The sequence below is a fragment of the Bemisia tabaci genome, chromosome 1 (genome assembly GCF_918797505.1).
Source record: "Bemisia tabaci chromosome 1, PGI_BMITA_v3".
Taxonomy (NCBI): Eukaryota; Metazoa; Arthropoda; class Insecta; order Hemiptera; family Aleyrodidae; genus Bemisia; species Bemisia tabaci.
In genome coordinates, this window is record NC_092793.1 from 46,734,669 (window position 1) to 46,753,784 (window position 19,116).

General features: G+C 41.5%; 1 protein-coding gene across 1 annotated transcript in view; it reads right to left on the reverse strand.

Annotated features, from left to right (window-relative positions):
- The window catches only part of pip (heparan sulfate 2-O-sulfotransferase pipe), a 159,281-nt gene that overhangs the window by 133,368 nt on the left and 6,797 nt on the right, over nucleotides 1-19,116 (reverse strand). Inside the window, exon 2 of the mRNA XM_072301859.1 lies at nucleotides 16,898-16,948. The gene's annotated coding sequence lies outside the window, so the exon portion shown is untranslated. The remainder of the gene's footprint in view (nucleotides 1-16,897; nucleotides 16,949-19,116) is intronic.

Genomic DNA, 19,116 nt, shown 5'->3' on the forward strand with positions numbered 1-19,116 from the left:
GACACCCGGGCAGACAGCAAGTTTGACGTCCCTCCAATGACTCCCGGCCAATGAAAAGAACGAGGAGGGAGGAGAGAGAGAGAGAAATACACTGAAAAAAAAAGAAAGAAAAAAACTCCGGCCTTGGAAGCCGTACTTACTGGCTGTATAGACATACCATCCGCGTTCCGAGCTCAGAGGCCGGAAGTACCGTGCGTAACAACCGAAGCAATCGAAGCTACGGCTCCAGCAACGGGAGCAATCGAAGCTACGGCTCCAGCACCCGTAACTTTCGGCCTCTAAACCCGGAACGGACGGTATGGCTATAGAGCCCGTTACTTTTTTTTTAATGTGGAGGGAGAGGAGGGAGAGGAGGAAGAGGAGGAAGAGGAGGAATAGGAGGAAGAGGAGGAGGAGAATGAGAATAAGAAAAAGGAGGAGGAGGAGGAGAATGAGAATAAGAAGGAGGAGGAGAAAAAGAAGATCTGCAGAGAGAGGAGAGGAAGAAGGTAAAAATGAGGATGGAGTAGTGGAGGGTGGAAAAAGAGAAAGATGAGAAAAACAGGAAGGAGAGGACGAAGAAAATTAATAAGCAGAGGAAGGAGGAGAGGAGGAAAGAGAAGAGAAGGAAAGAGTAGACAGAGGAAAAGGAGGAAAAGGAGGAAAAGGAGGAAAAGGAGGAAAAGGAGGAAAAGAAGGAATAGAAGAAAAAGAAAAAACACGACGAACGAAAAGAAGAGAAAAGATAAGAGGATGTAGAGGATGAAGAATAACCATGGGGATGAGTGTTTTGTTTTTACTTTCACCATCAATCTCATTTATTTTATCTTCTTTTTTCGTCAAAATTTTGCAGATTCATCTTAGAATGCAGGAACACTTGAAGTATATGCTGGTACATAACCGCGGACCGACCCAATCAAAAAATAACCGACTCTTTACAATTACTCAGTTTGAGATTTGCCGCTTGATAAGTTTATGCCAATTATGTGACCACAACACCCGCGTTCTTTCGAAACGAAAGTGGGAGAGGGACCGGGAATTTTAAGGGCAGCATCAATCATTTAGACGAAGTGTTACGCAACTATTTCAACCGCGAGGATGTCCCGAATAACTCACGCCTCGTGTCACATGAAATCCGTAACAAGTTACGTTTTTATTTCGGACATGGATACTGGGGCAAACTTGTGAGTTGATGAGTATGATAATGTTGCGGTCCTCTGGTTTTTAGACTGAATCCGATGATGTCAGGTTTGTTGTCTTTTGCGTTGATTCTTCATTCCAGGACCCCGCACATTCCTTCAGATAAAAATGAGATTTGATACCTACAAGCAATTAGGATGTTACGAGTTTCGACGACTAGTTCATCACAGCGTTGAGGCGAGGAGCATCACTCATCTCTCACAGAACTTACTGGTTTAAGTTTTCTTTGTAAAACTCAGGTCAAAACGCCGCGTCGTAAATATTAAACTAATAATATGATTCCTCATTAAAGTCCGTAGAATGTGACCAATCATCATAAAATATCACCAGGTTATTAACGGTTAGTGGTGATTTGTGAGCTTAACTGAGAGTGTCATCATTCAAGCTTTCCTCAAACGTCCAAGTTCATCCAAGTAGAATTCGGATTTAGAAAAAACAGATCTTGATGCCATTGAAAATTAACCTACATGGATAACTTGATGGTTGGGACAAACTGCAAAATACCATAATCAGGGCCAGATTTACCTCTACTTGCCGCCCATGGGCCGCCTGTATTTTGCCGCCCCCTTCTCATTCGTTTTGAAACATCAATAAAAACCATCAAGTGAACGTGCCAGCGGAGGTGGGGTGCATAAGACGCGTTTATTCGTGTTGGAAACATTTTTTGGGAAAGCCCTGTCAACACTACTAGCAAAAATTCACCGAACTTTGCGCGAACGTTTGACGCAATGCGTGAAGTATTCACGCAGTCTTGTAGGCGCTATGCGTTTCACGCTGACCGCACTGTGTTTGGCGCAATGCGTGAAGTATTCATGCCTTCTTGTAGGCGCTACCCGTTTCACGCTGACCGCAGTGACCGCACTGTATTTGATGCAATGCGTGAAGTATTCGTGCAGTTTTGTAGGCGCTAATATGTGTTACATGCCGACCGCCGCGCCGAGGGCTTCTCCTTTTCATCTCAAGTCCTCGCCATCAGTTCTCTCTCACAATCAGTCGCGCCGTTCCCGGCCAAATTGCGTGTTTGGTCTCTCTCTTAACTCGACTAATTAAAGGTGCTGTCTCTTGTATAACCGGAAGACGACAAAATTAGAAATTACTATACTCTCAGGAAATGAGAGATTTTGTTTGTAATTTTTTTCTAAATCCGATTTTTTTACACCTACATTTAAAAAAAATTGCAAAATTTGCCGCCTCCTAGATTTGCCGCCATGGGCCGCGGCCCATGTGGCCACCCCCTTAATCCGGCCCTAACCATAATCAAAATAGGAGAAACATTTTCAAGTCCTCAGTATCGAATCTATAGAAATATTTAAAATAGATCGATCCGATCCGTTCAACAGATACATCAATGTTTGATGACGACAGACGTACGATTATATTCTCACATGCTTCTATATTTTTTTGAAGTATAGAAAGAACTCCAAAAAAAAAAAAAAAAAAAAAAAAATATTATGATTAGTAATGCAGGAAAAACAGCAATAAATGGAGGGGTTTTATTGATATGATATTTGAGAGGGAAGACGAAGGAACCAAAATCGGCAACAAAGCAGTTTCTATAATAGCTTGTTCCTGCTTCAGCAAGGAGGCCGGTTTGCAAAGAGCAAATAAAGGAAAAAGCCTTCATGAGTCCCGAAGCGCTTGGCTGAGAGAGGCATCGGGAGCTTCGTCGAAATTAAAGCTGCTTAAGGCCTCTATTGTATGTGCCACTTTCGGATGCAATGCGATGCCCTCATCGGTACTTTTAATGGGCCTTTTTATGGCCATTCTCGGCTGAACTTGACCACCTACTCAGCATTGCCATTTTGAAATGATTGGATTTTAAACAGGGGTGAAAATATTCCGCACTGAAAAAAAAATCTCGGTGTATTTACTAAGGAAAGGGTAAAATTACCGATAATTCAGGGTTTTATTTGATCCCAGTTTTTTCTTGGTAAAATTACCATTTATGGAATTGGTAATTTTACCGAGAAATCTTGGTAAAATTATTGAACTTTCTCGATAATTTTACGGGACCTTGGTAAAAACGCCAATATTTTTTTATCGACTGTGGTAGAATTACCGAGATAAAATGACAAAGTTACCAGGAATTGATTACCAATAAAGTTGTATTCTTACCTGAAAAAAACAGTAAAAATACCGGTTTTTAGGTAAGCTTACCAGTCTGTCTTGGTAAAATTACCAGTAATTGGTAATAAAGGTACCAACGGACCGTGGTAATAACGCCGAGAATTTTTTTTTCAGTGCGAATTTGGTGATTCTTTTATTCGTGTGGCAAAGCCGACTTAAGAGCATCCGCTTGGCGACATAAATTAGTAGAGTCACGCAAAGGACATCAGTGTCTAGCAAAGTTTGCAATGTAGTAACTATCCCAGCTTGCGTAGTTATCAGTCGAGAAACGCGAAATTTTCTCGCTAAAATCGAACTAGAGTGGATTACACGCGATTTTTCTCTCACTCCATAATCAGACCGCTGAGGAAGAAAATGAACACTTCTGGAAAATTGCTTTTTCTGTGTCAAAATATATTGATGGAAAAGTTTGGAATCAATAGTGCACAACCTTTGAAAACGTTGCTATCTAAAAAATTTTAATTTGGAGAAAAGAGGAAAATAAAGGCTGGAGAAGGAAATTTACGTTTCCTAAAAATAAAAACATGGATAAGAACAGCCGCTGTCAAAACGGTCTCATAGGGGCCCATGAGATTCCATTGAGTCCCCATAGACATGTTACGGGGACCCATGAAGATTACACCCATGGGGACTTCATGGGGGCCTATGGGGATCCATTATCCCTAGGAGATGAATGAAGAGACCAATAGGAACCCATGGGGCGGCGAAAAAGCCGTAAGAGAGCTCTCTAGGTTCCCAGATCCGCTATATCCCAGATCAGCGTCCGCGTTCTACCCTCAGGCTCTCTCAGGGTTCCCATGGGTACCTGGACCAATCCCTAATGGGTTCCCATGGTAACCCGTGTAATATCCCAATGGAACCGTTTTCACAGGGTCTAAGTTCGATCAGTAAAGTTAATCCTCGGGGGCTGGATACTGAGCCCAGTCGCATAACAGATGCCGCGTAGGGCTATTACTCTTCGCTTTCCTGCTTCTGCCGAAACCCAAGATGCCCGAAATACCAGAACCCGATCGTGAGGTGGAGCGTCCGCGATCATCCCTGGAAGAAGTGCTGCGGCCGGAGGGACTTTGAGATCGCCTCCTCCGGGAGCCCTGGCTCTGCGACTGGGAGGAAGTCCCTTCCGCGCCCTTTTGAGGGCGCACGATTTGAGGGCGAGCCCTCGGCGTGTCCGCCACGGTGTACGTCGCGCCGTACTTCCTAGTTCGGCTGCGATACCAATCGAAATCGTCTCTAACGCAGCTGGCCAGAGTCTTGACCTCTGGTCCAAAAGCAACCAACCATCCAGAAACCGGGACCTTCACCGTGCAGTGGTATTTACTGTACGCATCGAATCCGTGTTTGACGCAGCCGTCATACTTAGCGTTCAGGCATTTGGACTGCGTCCCAGCGAAGGATTGTCCTCCGAAGTATATATCGGACTTCAAGTATAGATCCACCAGAGATTCGCATCGGCCGATTCTCGCTCGCCGGTCGGCGATGTGCGCTCGGTCGTCGAGATCGCGACATGGATCGTTGTGGTTCAGATGGAGGAGATCCTCCTGGCTTAGCTCATCCTTCCGCGCCGGCTGGAAATTGAAAAAAATTAGGTTGCAACGTTGAACGAAACAATAAAGCCGCTAACACACGTACACTCCAAATGTACATTCTGGCCTATTATGCATGCGCGGGCATCGAGAATGTTCCTCATTTTGTTCTCTTGAACAACTATAAGTTACAGGTATGAGTAAAAGATCGTCGCGGGTATCTTCTTCTTCTCGTCAAACTGTACATTCTTTTCCAAGAGAATGATGAGTGTACATTCGCGATGCCCGCGCATGCGCAGTAGGCCAGAATGTACATTCGGAGTGTACGTATGTTAGCGGCTTAATTGGATCGCGTTTAACAGAAAGGAACCAAGCCACATCAGCTGTTGCCAAATTTAACTGAGGAATTTAATTTTTGCGAGAGAACGTTTATGCGGATTTCTTTGAAATGTTTCAGGAATTTGCTTCGTACTGTGGAGAAAATTCACTGAAATTTGCACAAAAATCCACACGACCGTTTTCATGTCAAAAATTAAATTGCCCAATTATATTTGGCAATAGCTGATGTGGCTTGGTTCCTTTCTGTTTAACGCGGTCCAACTGGACGGCAACGGAATTTTGTGAAAATGAATAAAGTCGAGGAGAATTATGTGCACTGGAATTGAGCACTACAAATTATTTTGATTTAATTCATTCTATGTAGTTTTGTTTAGAGTACGTACCTTCGGCACATTAGGATTTTAAAAATAGCGTAGAAAATCAAAAGGGTATTCAAGTGTCATCTGGGTTCAATTTTGCAATACACAATCACCGTGTCTGGTCTGAAACAGTCGATGTGTCAATAGCTTTCCTCTGTATATAATAAATTTTGTTGATCAGTTAGAAATCGTGGTTTCTTACTGCAAAATGTAGTTTAAGTAGTCTATTCAAGAGACGGGAGAAGTTTTGATCATCTTTGCTGGACGTGACGAGAACTGAGCGTCACTACTCTGGCGTTGGGGCACAGCTCTATTTTCGCATGAGCCCCAGAAAGTATGAATTTATATACAGAGGGACGTCAAAAAGAGACCGACGTAACAACTGACAAGGAGAAGAAGGGGAGGATGAAGGAATAGAAGAAGTAGAAAAAACGCCTAGATGAAATTTCAATTTTTTTTCCCCTTGGACGATGACAATGTATCCTCTACCCGCGAGGGAAGCGAGAAAATAAAAATATAAAAAAAGAGGCCCTGGCAGCTTGAATTCGTTGCAATATTAATGTGTTTTCCATTGATGATGGTGGCACCTTTTTTTTAACCAAATCGTAAAATTTCCTAAAAAGCGGGTGCAATCACCGGCACTCAAACCAATACCAATAATCGGTTCTTAAAAAGCTCCTTATTTTGGCACACGAACGACCGAATCACTGACAGGATTAGCTTACCTTCGTTTCAAAATCCAGTTGTCTACCCAACTCGAAAAAAATTGATCAGCTGAAAATGTTACCTCCTTTTCACACGGGTATCTTTGCCCATCGACTATCACATAATATATAATAACCCTCAAGTTTAAGTTATAGTTATAGTTATACTTAAGTTTACATTTTAAAGCGTAGTTTACTAATGAAGCGCTAACATTTTCCAGAACGTGCAAATCACGCTGAACAGTGAATTGTGCAAATCAGGCTACTTTCGTATTGAACTTGCGTCTAGACATATAAAAAATCCTTTCTCTCGCAGATTTCAAGTCCCAATTAAACGCACACTGCACGAACAGAATAGGTGAAACGACAATGCACGGTTCATTAATCATGTAAATAAAAAATAGGTAAAAAAAAGAAAAACAATCGACTAATAGGAAATATGCGCAAACTAATGCACGGTTCTTTGACCTTCCTCACCCTTTTAGCATCATGACATAATGTAAATTGTGTGCAACAGACGATTTATCTTTAAACGAGTCAAAGTCGTGATTCGGTAAAATGGTTCGAATATGTTGACGGCGTGTCAAATCGTATATAGTCACGCGGCAAGCTGAGAACCAGATTCATGAGAAAAAGAAAAGTTATCTCTTAAGAAAAAAATGTTAAATAGGTCAGAAATATTCGATTTTCTTTTAAAATTGAGAATAAAATAACTGAGTTAATTGTATGCATATATCTTGTCTCCGAGCTGTAGCCGAGTAGATCTTAAACTATCAGACCGTGCAAATCCCCTATTTCATTATGTGTTGCATCCAAAATTCATAAGTTCTACCGTGGCCTTCCTCACGAAAGAGCTTTTTTCTCGCTGGTGAGGCTGACGAGAAAAACCTTTAGTTTTCAATACGTTGTCAATGGGTCTGCACATATTTTTTTTGTCTTGCCGACACATATATCGTAAACATGTCATCTCTGACAGATAAATATAAAGTATGAATGAGACATGTAAAAAAATGTGAAAATACAGACGAGGGGCCCTTAGGGTGGAACATTAAATGTTCAGTGCAGCGAGCAGGGCTGGATTTACCTACTTGCCGCCCATGGGCCGCCTTTATTTTGCCGCCCCTTGCTCATTCATTCTGAAAATTCAATAAAAACCATCAAATGAACGTACCGGAGGGGGTGGGGTGCATAAGACGCGTTTACTCGTGTTAGACACATTGTATGCGAAAGCTCCTTCAACACTACTAGCAAAAGTTCATGGAATTTTGCGCGAAAGTTAAGTTCCGTAAACCTAATTCTGAGTAGACAAGGCCTTCCATTTATTAGTATTGAACGAAAAAATTATGAAAGAACAAACAAATGTAGTTTAATAATTTTAGCTTCCGCCGCCGCGCCGCGCTGACCGCAATGCGTGAAGTATTTCTACAGTCTTGTAGGCGCTATGCGTTTCACACCGACCGCTGCAGCTGACCGCACTGTGTCTGGGTGGGATTTAGAGGGGTTGGGCTAATCATTATCAAAAATACTCCCTAAAACAATAAGTTTTCCAGATTTTTCGAAATTTATCTGCCCTCAGTAAAAAAAAGTTTTACTTTGGACCCTTCCCGAATGAAACATTTTTTACTACGACACCACTACATTCCGAAGTTTTTTTCTGCAATAGATGGATTTCCCATTCAATCACAGGGAGCAGAACATATAATCTTAAATCATCAACGAAATAATTAAACTAATAAACTTATACACTTAATTTCTCAAAAAAAAGACGGAGAATTCTACAATTTCACTTCTTTCGGACACTTTGTATTATCTAACATTACTTTCTTCTATAATACCATTGTAAATCTAATTTAATTTGATTTTTTTATTTAAATACAAGACATATAATTGTAATTCTTGTCGTCGTTACAGAATTCTTAAATAAAATTGGTTTAAATAAATAGCTCGACATCTGTTATACTGATTGTAGGTATAGGTTTGCCCTAAGACAAATTTTTGTACAAAAATTTGTCTAATTTTTTTTTTTTTAAAAAAATGCCACTCGACTGTTTTACCTTTTCCACATTTTCATCTATAATTAAAAATTACTGAAGAAATCTGTGGACTCTTCCACAGGACTAAATTTCAACACTCACGAGCATCAATAATACGAAGTTTTCTTTCGGTTCGCTTATCGTAATCTAATGGCTAATTTCGTAGGGTTTCTACTTACAATAGTTTTTAAGTTTGCACGTTCACCTCAAATACTACGTCTTCCTTTAACACGAACAAATAAAAAAATTGTGGGCAAAAGAAAAAAAAATTCTGTCACAGGGACTGACTTGGTTCATATTGAACACCAAAAATTTTCGGTCCAGGTACCTCACCGAAGTTCTCTATCATAGGAGTCGAGTTTCGGCAAGCATGACCAGAGTTCGACTTCCATGACCAAAAGCTTCGGTTTCCTGCACTGAAAACCTTCAATGTTCATATGAACCAAACCTTTTTTCTCCGTGTGACTAAATTGTAAAACAAAAATGCATTCATTTTCATAAAAAATTGAATTATGGTTTACCATAGCTCGATTACAAGAGTTGCATAGTTCGCCTCCATCGCCGTTGATTGCACAGTTAAAAGTAAAAATCAGAGCCACAACCTTGATGAACCGCAGGCGTCCTATGAAGCGCATTTTTCGGCCGCGATCTACAATGTTAAATACTCCTGAGAACTCATGAGTTGAGCCGTCCCACAACTCATTAATGACTGAGATATGGACACGTCAAGAGTAAACTGCGAACTGAAGTCCACCGCACAAAATGCATAATTTTTGCAGTCCAGATCGTGCGTGTCGGAAAACGTTGCAGATACATTGTTGAATTTTATCGAATGAACTTTATCGATAGTTAGCATTGTTTAAATAGGGATTTTTCGACCGGCGGATCGATTGTTGAATTTTATCGAATGAACTTTATCGATAATTAGCATTGTTTGAATAGGGATTTTTCGACCAAGATCATTCGATAACGATTCAGCGAAGTTCCGCCGAGTGAGACGCACAAGCGTGACGCATTTCGATGGATGAGTTCCAAGAAAACGTGTGCATCAGATTTTGAATACCGAAACTTCAAAACTGTCAAGTTCTATCAAGGGTTGTCAAGGTTGAGCATAGAGTTACTCGCTGTAAAAGAACCTAAGTGCATTCGCCTCATAGAATTTATATCAGGGAGCATCCTCAAATTCTTCACCTTTTTTTCATGATAGGCGTTACTTCTTTTCAGCCCACTAGATTCCCATTAAATTGAGATGGAACGGTTACACAATCTCAGCGACACTTGATGAAGCTTACGAGGTTTTGCATCTCCGTTCTTCATTCGCTAGATTCATTTACAACTGTAGTGTTTTTATTTTTTTACCACGGTCGCTGATGAGGATTTGTACGTGCAACCATCGACCTTTCTGTCTGTCTGTCTGTCTGAGCTGGAATTCCAAAAAAAAAAACATTTTCCGAACTGAAAAAATTTCTCCGAAACGTCACGCGCGATCACGGCTGGAAAAATATGAAACGAATGATACGAAAGAGGTATTGAAATTATCTCATGAAAATAAACATACCATAGCTGTCAACCTGCCTGCTTACTGAACCAGAGATAGATAGCGAAATCTCACGATGCCTTTACGAGATTTCACAGAAATTAAAATGTCATCCCGTTTTCTTGAAACGCAATCATTCATTACATGTAATTTGATTTCTTTTTAAACCACACCATCATTCAATTGAGGCATGTATAAGAACAGCTTGTTTCATTACTTTCCATGAGATTTTGAAATTATTCACTAAAATGCTGAGATCTAAATCTAAATTTCTAAAATCCATTCCTGAGCGCGCAATCTACGTGGTTTATATCACGCATTTTCAAGTTTCCTGCGTCCGCGGGCAGTTTTTCTCAGTCGCTGTCGACCATGTTTGCACAGGCAAATGAGTAAAAAACTAATTTGAGTAAACGAACAGGTTTCACCAATTTTTTCTATTGTATAATTTCAGTAGTTTTCGAGCGTTTTTTTCCTTTACCTTTCTTTATTTTGCAAAAACAAAAGCTTTGATCCGATTGAAATCTTGCGCAAGGAGAGTTTACAACTGTTCGCAATAGTGTTTGTTTGTTTGTTTAGGTTAGGTCTCTCTTCGGGCAAACCAGGCAAACCTGACTGCCGGCCACCAAGAAGAACTGGTCGTATACCTACGCGGTACATTTGAAAAAGCGTGTTACAAACTGCGCAAATTGTGCGCTCAGGAGTGAACTTCAGACTCTTTCGATGATTTTCAAGCGAAATTACTACTAGCAAGTGTATTCAGTTGGCTGCATCTCTTGCGTGCAACAGACCCATATTTATATCAAAAGGAACTTTATCCATTCTGACAAGATCTCTGAAATACATCAGAATACATGCATGCCGGGGCTCATGTCACAATAAAGATAGTTTGTTTTGATTTAAATACATCTATTTGCACTGGTTGCTCCGCGTAAAACACGGATGGGACCAATCTGGAAGAAATCGCAGTATGCTTTGTACAACGATGGATGACGTCATACCCCCTGATTCCAATGGGCGATACCACCGATAATACTGGACGTAGACATTTGGCGTTTGGACAGATCTCATTAGTTGTTGCTTGTCTATAAGCTGAAACTATCTAAACATAATTCTGTGACTGGCGCGACTAACACGGTATACATTTTCAGCGTTATAACTTTTTCAAGAACTTAGGATTCTAAGGTCAAAAATAGCTAAGCACTGAAGGAGTTCCCTATAAGCTCCGCTATCCTGCACGTTTACAGAGTGTTCCAAAAGTCCTACACCGCCAGCACCGATCACCACATTTGTAACAACAAATTGAGTCAGAGACCCGAACTTTAGTGAGCGCTCCCAAGTGAGAGGAAACAACTTGTATGCTCCCCCCCCTCCAAAAAAAATTCAATGGATCACCCTGTAAATGGACAAGAACTCGAAGCGCTTTTAAGTTAATGCACGACTTTTGGATCACCGTGTATTTTCAGAATTTTATGAAATTCTACATCTGTGTCCCCGAACTGCTCATTGACCTGGTTCCGGAGCGCGATGAGGGGGCTCTTCGTTCCATTTCTTATTCTCGCGGCGTGGCCTACCGTTTTGTGACGGCTGATAAATTGTGGGAGATAGGCCGAAAACGCCGCACCGTCCAGCGCGGCGACGCAATTAGTGGTCGCTCGAGTTAGGGCCAGCGACAAAAGTAAACGCCGCGTCGCGTCGGCCGCGTAGATTGATGGACGCGGACGTGACAGAATCCGTGGCCGAAAGTTCGACTCGGTTCCCGCAGGAGCTCGTGGTTTGGGTGGCCAGGTGGTTCACGCAGGATGCTCCGGTTCTGACACACAAACGTTGACATTCCGATGCGACACCTCCCACGATACAATTCTTCCTAACGCCGCCGAGCCGCGGTCATGTCCGCACCTTGCCAAATCTCAACGTCCATAAAAACAAACACCTCCGTCCTGAGCAGCAATTGAGGAGCTTTCCGCAAAAAGGGCGCATAGCAAAACGTGAGCGAAACGAAAGAAAATGCATCTTAAGTTTCCATCATTACTTTCCGGTCACGTATGATAACATACATCGCAGCTTGGACTCCCGATTTTGAACGTAAGTCACAGTCAGTGGCCATAGAATAATGATAGAAACTTCGAGTGCCATTTTCTCAAACGCCATTTTTTGCTATGTGCCCTTTTTCCGGAAAGCTCCTCAATTCTCAACCGGTGCGCTCTTCGTGCTGATAGGTGGTGGTCCGTTGCAGAGGCTTACCATGTTTTTTTCGTTCTTTTTTTTCTTTTCCCCTTTCTTTTTTTTCTTCTTGCTTTCATACAAACATGCCTCTTTTCTCGGGGAAGAAATGATCTATAGCCAAAAAAGCTTGAAGACCGCTGCATTAAAGAAAAACAATCTAGAGGTAACTCCCCTCTCCTTCGCCTTCAATTTCATCATGTAGGCAACAGACGCACCAGAAAGCGCAAATGGGCCGGTAGCAAACTTCAGCTATAGAGCAAGAAGAAGAAACGTATCCTAAAGTTCATGGCTCAAAAATCACGATGAGCGCATCGGGAGAGTCTGAAATGCACTCCTGACTTCACAATCTGCGTTAAGAATATGAGTTCTTTAAGCCTCTAGCTTCATAAATAATACTACGGCCAGGCCCGCCACAAGGGGGGGGGGGGGGTATACTGGGTCCCTGGTACCGCGGCCCGGGCCCCGGAGGGGGCCCGTGTTACCCGTGAAAAACCACTACGAATTCATATGCAACCCTTGTTTCGTAAGAGAACTGAAAAATTTACCCTAAAAATTTCGCAAAAGGTGAATAGATTCAGAAACACGCTGGGGCACTGTAGAATTCTTCTTAAATTTTCAAAGAAGTATACTTCTTGGGAAATGTCTATCTATTTTCAAGATTTTCAGTACAGAGGGATATTTTTAGTAACTGAACTGAATTTTTAGAACTGAAAAAAGTATCATATACCCCCCCCCCCCAAAAAAAAAAAAATTCCAGATGTCTTGAATGCAACAATTCGCAAGTATTTTGTGCTGAAACTATTAAAAAAAAAAAAAAAAAAAAAAAAAAAAAAAAAAAAAAAAAAAAAAAAATATTTTTCCGCAGAAATTGATGGAAAATCATTTACGGAAGCTTCAAAATGCGTGCGATTAGTCGTATAAATTCTAAAATTTCTCGGGAGATGCCCCTCCGATCCCCCCTCCGTGCTTGGGGCCCGGACCTTTAAACTGGTACCAGGGCCAGAGATGGGATGTGGCGAGCCTGCATGAAGGCTATTTCCATTTAAATCTTCCGTCACATTCATAAGGCGCAATGATACAACTATTTGAACTCTCCGGAATGCGTGAGGTATCAAGCCGCATTTGAAGGCGTTTTCAAAACAGCCAAGTTCCGTTATCAGAATAATCGTTTTCCATAGTTCATATTATTTTGTTTCCATTTCTAACCACTTGTTTAATAATTATAATCCTCCTATAAAATCACCCATTTGCTAAATACAATTCTAGCTGAAGCGCACTTAAGCGCATTCATGACTGCAAATATGTTAACGGAAATCGAAAAGGCCAGCGTGCACGAAGGCATTTCAATTGTAATCTTCCGTCACATTTCTAAGGCGCAATGATACAACTATTCGAACTCTCCGGAATGCGTGAGGTATCACGCCGCATTTGAAGGCGTTTTCAAATCAGCCAAGTTCCGATACCCGGATTATCGTTTTGCATGGTTCATATTCTTTTGTTATATTCCGTTCCACTCGTTTATTTTTAATCCTCGTAGAAAAACCACCCATTTGCTAAATACAATTCTAGCTGGAGCGCTCTTTCGCTATGCATTCACCACAGCAGAAATGTCAAAGGAAATCGACACGCCCAGCGTGCATGGAGGCTATTTCCATTTAAATCTTCCGTCACATTCTTACGGCGCAATGATACAACTATTTGAACTCTCCGGAATGCGTGAAGTATCAAGCCGCATTTGAAGGCGTTTTCAAAACAGCCAAGTTCCATTATCAGAATAATCGTTTTCCATAGTTCATATTATTTTGTTTCCATTTCTAACCACTTGTTTAATAATTATAATCCTCCTATAAAATCACCCATTTGCTAAATACAATTCTAGCTGAAGCGCACTTAAGCGCATTCATGACTGCAAACATGTTAACGGAAATCGAAAAGGCCAGCGTGCACGAAGGCATTTCAATTGTAATCTTCCGTCGCATTTCTAAGGCGCAATGATACAACTATTCGAACTCTCCGGAATGCGTGAGGTATCACGCCGCATTTGAAGGCGTTTTCAAACAGCCAAGTTCCGATACCCGGATTATAATTTTGCATGGTTCATATTCTTTTGTTATATTCCGTTCCACTCGTTTATTTTTAATCCTTCTAGAAAAACCACCCATTTGCTAAATACAATTCTAGCTGGAGCGCTCTTTCGCTATGCATTAACCACTGCAAAAATGTCAAAGGAAATCGACAAGCTCAGCATGCATGAAGACTGCAGCACAGGTGGACATTTCGTGAGAGGGTCGTTCCATCCAACACTTGCGCACTAAGATGCTACGCAATATTCAATATGCCCGACGTTTGCCAACCCGCCATTTCAAAACTGAACTTGACGAGACGGGATTTTTTCAACCGGCATGTGTATGTTTACATTTTCCTTTCGTTGATATATAAAAACCATGGTGCTTCCTCACAATTTACTCGCGGATGCGTCAGAAATGTTGAATATTGTGTAGCATCCGGTGGGCAAGGGTTGCGGATGGAACGACTCCTCTTTCAAAATTTTCACCTGTGACGTAGTATCTTTTTTGAAGCGGGATGTCTAAAAATCGCATATTTACCAACGCAGATTGTGAAGTTAGTAGTGTATTTCAAACTTTCCCGATGCGCTCATCGTGATATTTGAGTCATTTTCTTTAGAAAACAACTCTTCTCTTTGCTCGCTAGCTGAAGTTTGCAGCTAACCCATTTTCATTTTTTTTTAAAAAAAAAACATAGACATATCTTGCTCGATAAAATTCAACAGAACCATAGACAAAGCGTACCCAATCCTATCAGCACAAATCGTTAACTAGAGGTTCACTTTCAATTTCGTCGCATATGCAACAAACGCAACGGGGAACTCGAAGTTATCTGTTTGAATAACACACATTATTTGGACGTATTTCTATCAAACGGACCTAAGCGCCATAGGGTGAGGAAGGTAGAGGGGGGCTTGGATTGGCGGCGGAATCGGGCGTCCGGCTTATTCCGTCCTATGCTCGCAATGCTTTTCCATGGCGCTTAGGTCCGTTTGACAGAACGCGTTATCCGGGATTCTGAATTCCTCAAAGGGAACTCAAATTGGCGCTTAGTTCCGTTTGATAGAAATACGTCCATTTATCCCGCTTCTTGAGCTTTGAGTACCTATACTTAGATTGAACACGCCTTTATGCTTGTCATTCCATCGGCAGCTGCTTAGAGAACAGAGCAGCTTTTCGGATTTTTTTCTACCTCCATGTTAACCTTTTATTTCAACCTCATGTTCAAATAAATAAATGTCTCCATTCGTCTATCATTCGCGTCTGTCGGTACGCCTACTTTTCTAGCCTTGCGTTAAAGTCTCTGAAGTTATGTCTGGATTTTACCGTCTTGGCATGGCGTCTCTCGTGTGGTTCAGCATGATCTGATTTTTAAGTACAAAAGTGCTTTAATTTCCCCCACTCAACTTTTCTACGGAATCAAGCATCTTTTTTGAAATCTCATCCAAACTTTTTCACTTCTCAAACCGGCAAAATTGCAATTTAAAAAGTATCATATTTCTGACATTTTCCAATTCTATAAATTGATAATCTTTAATTGGTATTTAATTCTTTCTCGTTCTCCTCGTTTTTTCGTGGATGGGTTTATTCTAAGAAACTAAGTGGTTCAATCTTTGTAATGGGTAGGGAGTGTGATGAATTTTATCGAAGAACTACTGACGTGATATTTTTTTTATGTTGATCAAAAGCGTTCAATCAAATGTAAAAACGGGAAAATATCCCCCGCTGTCAGAACAGAACGAGAGAGCTTGTGAATTTGACGATTATTCGTTTTCCAGCTCATGTTAAATAAACACAGGAACAGAGAGTATTGAATTTACCAACAATCCCATATGGGAGACTTTAAACGTTAAACCGATCTCAGGGGTCCTCCACTAGATATTCCCTTTCCGCCTTCCGGCGGGCCGATTATTGAAATAAATAAACGAAGCTGTAGACAAAGGAGACAAAAGGGATATAGAGGGATCCTATCGGTGGAGGCAGGTAGTTGCAATGGACAAAGGAGGTAGGTAATGGACTAACTATTGGCAACCCACGAAAGACCCTATAGTAAGTCCATCATTCTCTCCCGTAGTCAATGAGAGCCACCCATTTCAACCAATAGAATCGCTCCATTATCCCTATATCTACTTTGTCTATAGCTTTGTCTATCAATTTCAATAATCAGACTGCAGTCCTTCATAAGGCTCTAGTTAAACAATTAACGGCACGAGTCTGCATAACAATCCTCAGCTCATCACACACGAACACGTGCAGAACAAACTCCAAAGCTTCGAGCGACGAAGGAATCACAACTTAAAACAGGCATGTGCCTCAAAGCAAACCATTCCCTAATTATTTTGAAAGTCATTCATCATCGGTTCAACTTTGAATGCGCTCGCTGCATGCCGTGACGACGCAGCCCTATTCAAATGCTGAATACGAATGCATCTTTCAAAACATTTCTATCTTCGAAACAAAAACGATCCGTACCCTCGTCTCGGCATTTTTCTCTGACTTCCTGCTGGGGAAAAAAGTCTCTCGAAGATTTGGTGAAAGGTGGCACGCGTTCCATTAAACATGAAGCCATTGACGTTCAAAAGACGGACTTCTACGGATATGCGCACGATTTTAAATACCCGCCGAGGGTGGGTAAGTTCAAACAACTTTTCACCTTATGCAATACAAGTCTTCAATCCGTCATTTCTGTAGACCTGGTCAAAGTTGACTTTGAACGTTTTTTTCTTCGTTTTACATAATTTTTGCTCATTAGTGTAAATTACAGGATTAAGAAAGAATGAAATCTACTTAAATATATTGTTACTCACGGCTCTGACGTCTTTTTAAATGGTCTTCTGTAGTGAGCCACATACATAACGCTGGAACATAAGAGATCATTGCGATTAGCAGAAACACTTAGTAAATAAAATCGATTTAACTAGGAAAATTCGTGATTTCTGTAGTGGGTGTCGTGGTTGAAAAAGGATTATTTTAAATCGAAACAAACTTTTTTCGTCGTGACATATATATATTGGCCCTGCCAAGAAGGTATTTTTTATGGATCTTATAGGAGCAAACGTTCTTTGAACATTTGGTAAAAATGAGTAAATTCCGTAGATTTTTGCTGACAAATTAAGTTTACGGACTAAAATTCCAAAATTGTATGTCCACTTCAATTTTTGCTCAAAAAAGGGGGCACCTAACTGTCCCCACGTGGGAGGGAGGAAGTCCCAAACGGCCCCCTCTTCAGCCTTCCTTTGGGTCCACCATGACCTTAAGAAGGGCTTTGTTTGTTTGTTTTGCAAGTTTACTGGAAATAGTGAAGAGTTGAGAGCGCTTCTGTCAAAACTGGAGGGAAGTTAACCTCAAAGCCATTGCATTTTTCAATGGAAACAAGAGCGACGGATTACCCGCGCACTCTGCTGTGCTAAGGAAGAACACCATATGAGCCTTCGAACGTTGCCAAATTGCCTTCGAAAATTATCCGGAAAATTTGTAAATATTTTTCTTCCGATTTTTCAGAGAATCTTCAAAGAAGTAATGATCTAGGAGTCTAAAGTGTCAAGAAAAAATATTCATAACTTTCAGAAAATACAAATTTTCCGAGAGGAAATTTGGGAACATTCGAATGCTCATACGGCGTTTTGCCTTAGCAGGGGACTTTTACCTTTCCACTTTAGAACGTCATATAAACATGCCGACGTTGCCAAATTTCCCTGATACGATTGTAAAAAGTTATGAATATTTTTTCTTGAGATTTTTAGACATCTGCGAATAAAAATTTATGAAATATTGGAACTGAAATTCACGAATTTACCCCCAAAAATTTGTGGTTGATTAAATTTGACAACGTCCGAAGACTCATACGGCGTTGTTCCTCTAGCAAGACAGCATGGTTCCAGCGCTTTCTCCGCGGAGTAGAGGCGTAGGTCAGGGTCAATTTGGCATCGTAGCCGCGGAGCGCCGAGTCACGAGCATGGATCGTCCCGTTTTGACACAGTTCCTTCAAATTGCGCCATTAAGGGGCTTTTAATTTGCCAAAACTCCGTCTCCGGAAGTTGGCGATTTGTTTTTATTCTCACCGCGGCCTGTCTTCGTTACGTTTTAACGACCGACTAAACACCGCATCGCGCCGCCAATCGGAGGAAAACTTAAATTCCCGTCTCGGAGGATTAGAGTTGTCTCAATTTCACTTTTGCGTTTTCAATTGAGACTCATGACTCGAAATTTTATTGCGCTTGCTAAATTCGATCCGGGGGAGTCAAATGGTTCTTCGCGGTCGGACCCGGATCCGGAAATGGGTATCACAGCTTAGGAACCACCTAAAATTTTTTTAAAAAAACCCAATTTTTGCTATCCCTCAATTCTTTCTCTTTTTTTTTGGGGGGGGGGGGGGTGAAACAATTCTGTCTGGACATAAGCACATTAGCACACCCTGGTAAAATCGATCAGAATGATATCTCCTTAATTGAACTGGCAAATTCTCCAGTATGATATCAACACGGTATCAATATGATATCAGTATGGTACCAGTGTGATATCATGCTGGTTATTCCTACTAGGATGTTATCATACTAATATCATGTTGGGCCAGCATGATATCACACTGATTTGGAATGATATTTTGCTAATCGACTTTACCAAGGACTGATTGCCTAAGACCTTTTCCGGTAGCAAGACGGGATACATAAAAAAGAATAAAAAACAATGGTGCCAACTTGGAAGAATGGCCACTGGTCGTGGCGAGGACGGGGCATATGCGCGAGTACCAGGGAGGAGGAGAAAGGACGCGTTTCCCACCGATCTCGGATGCCCGGGTAACCGCGGTGACCTGTTCCTGTCGGGGCACCCGGAGAGCATCAGAGACCAGGACGAGTCGTGTGTGATTTGACCCGTTTTCCGAGCTGACTTTGAATTTGCAGAGGTCACGCCGCGCCGCCGCGCCGGCCGCCCGGTCCAACGACCTGAACCGCGCATTACACTAGAAGAAACTAGAATATCACTGTCTCGGCTTGGGTTTCCGCCGTCCGCGCTTCACCGCGCCGCC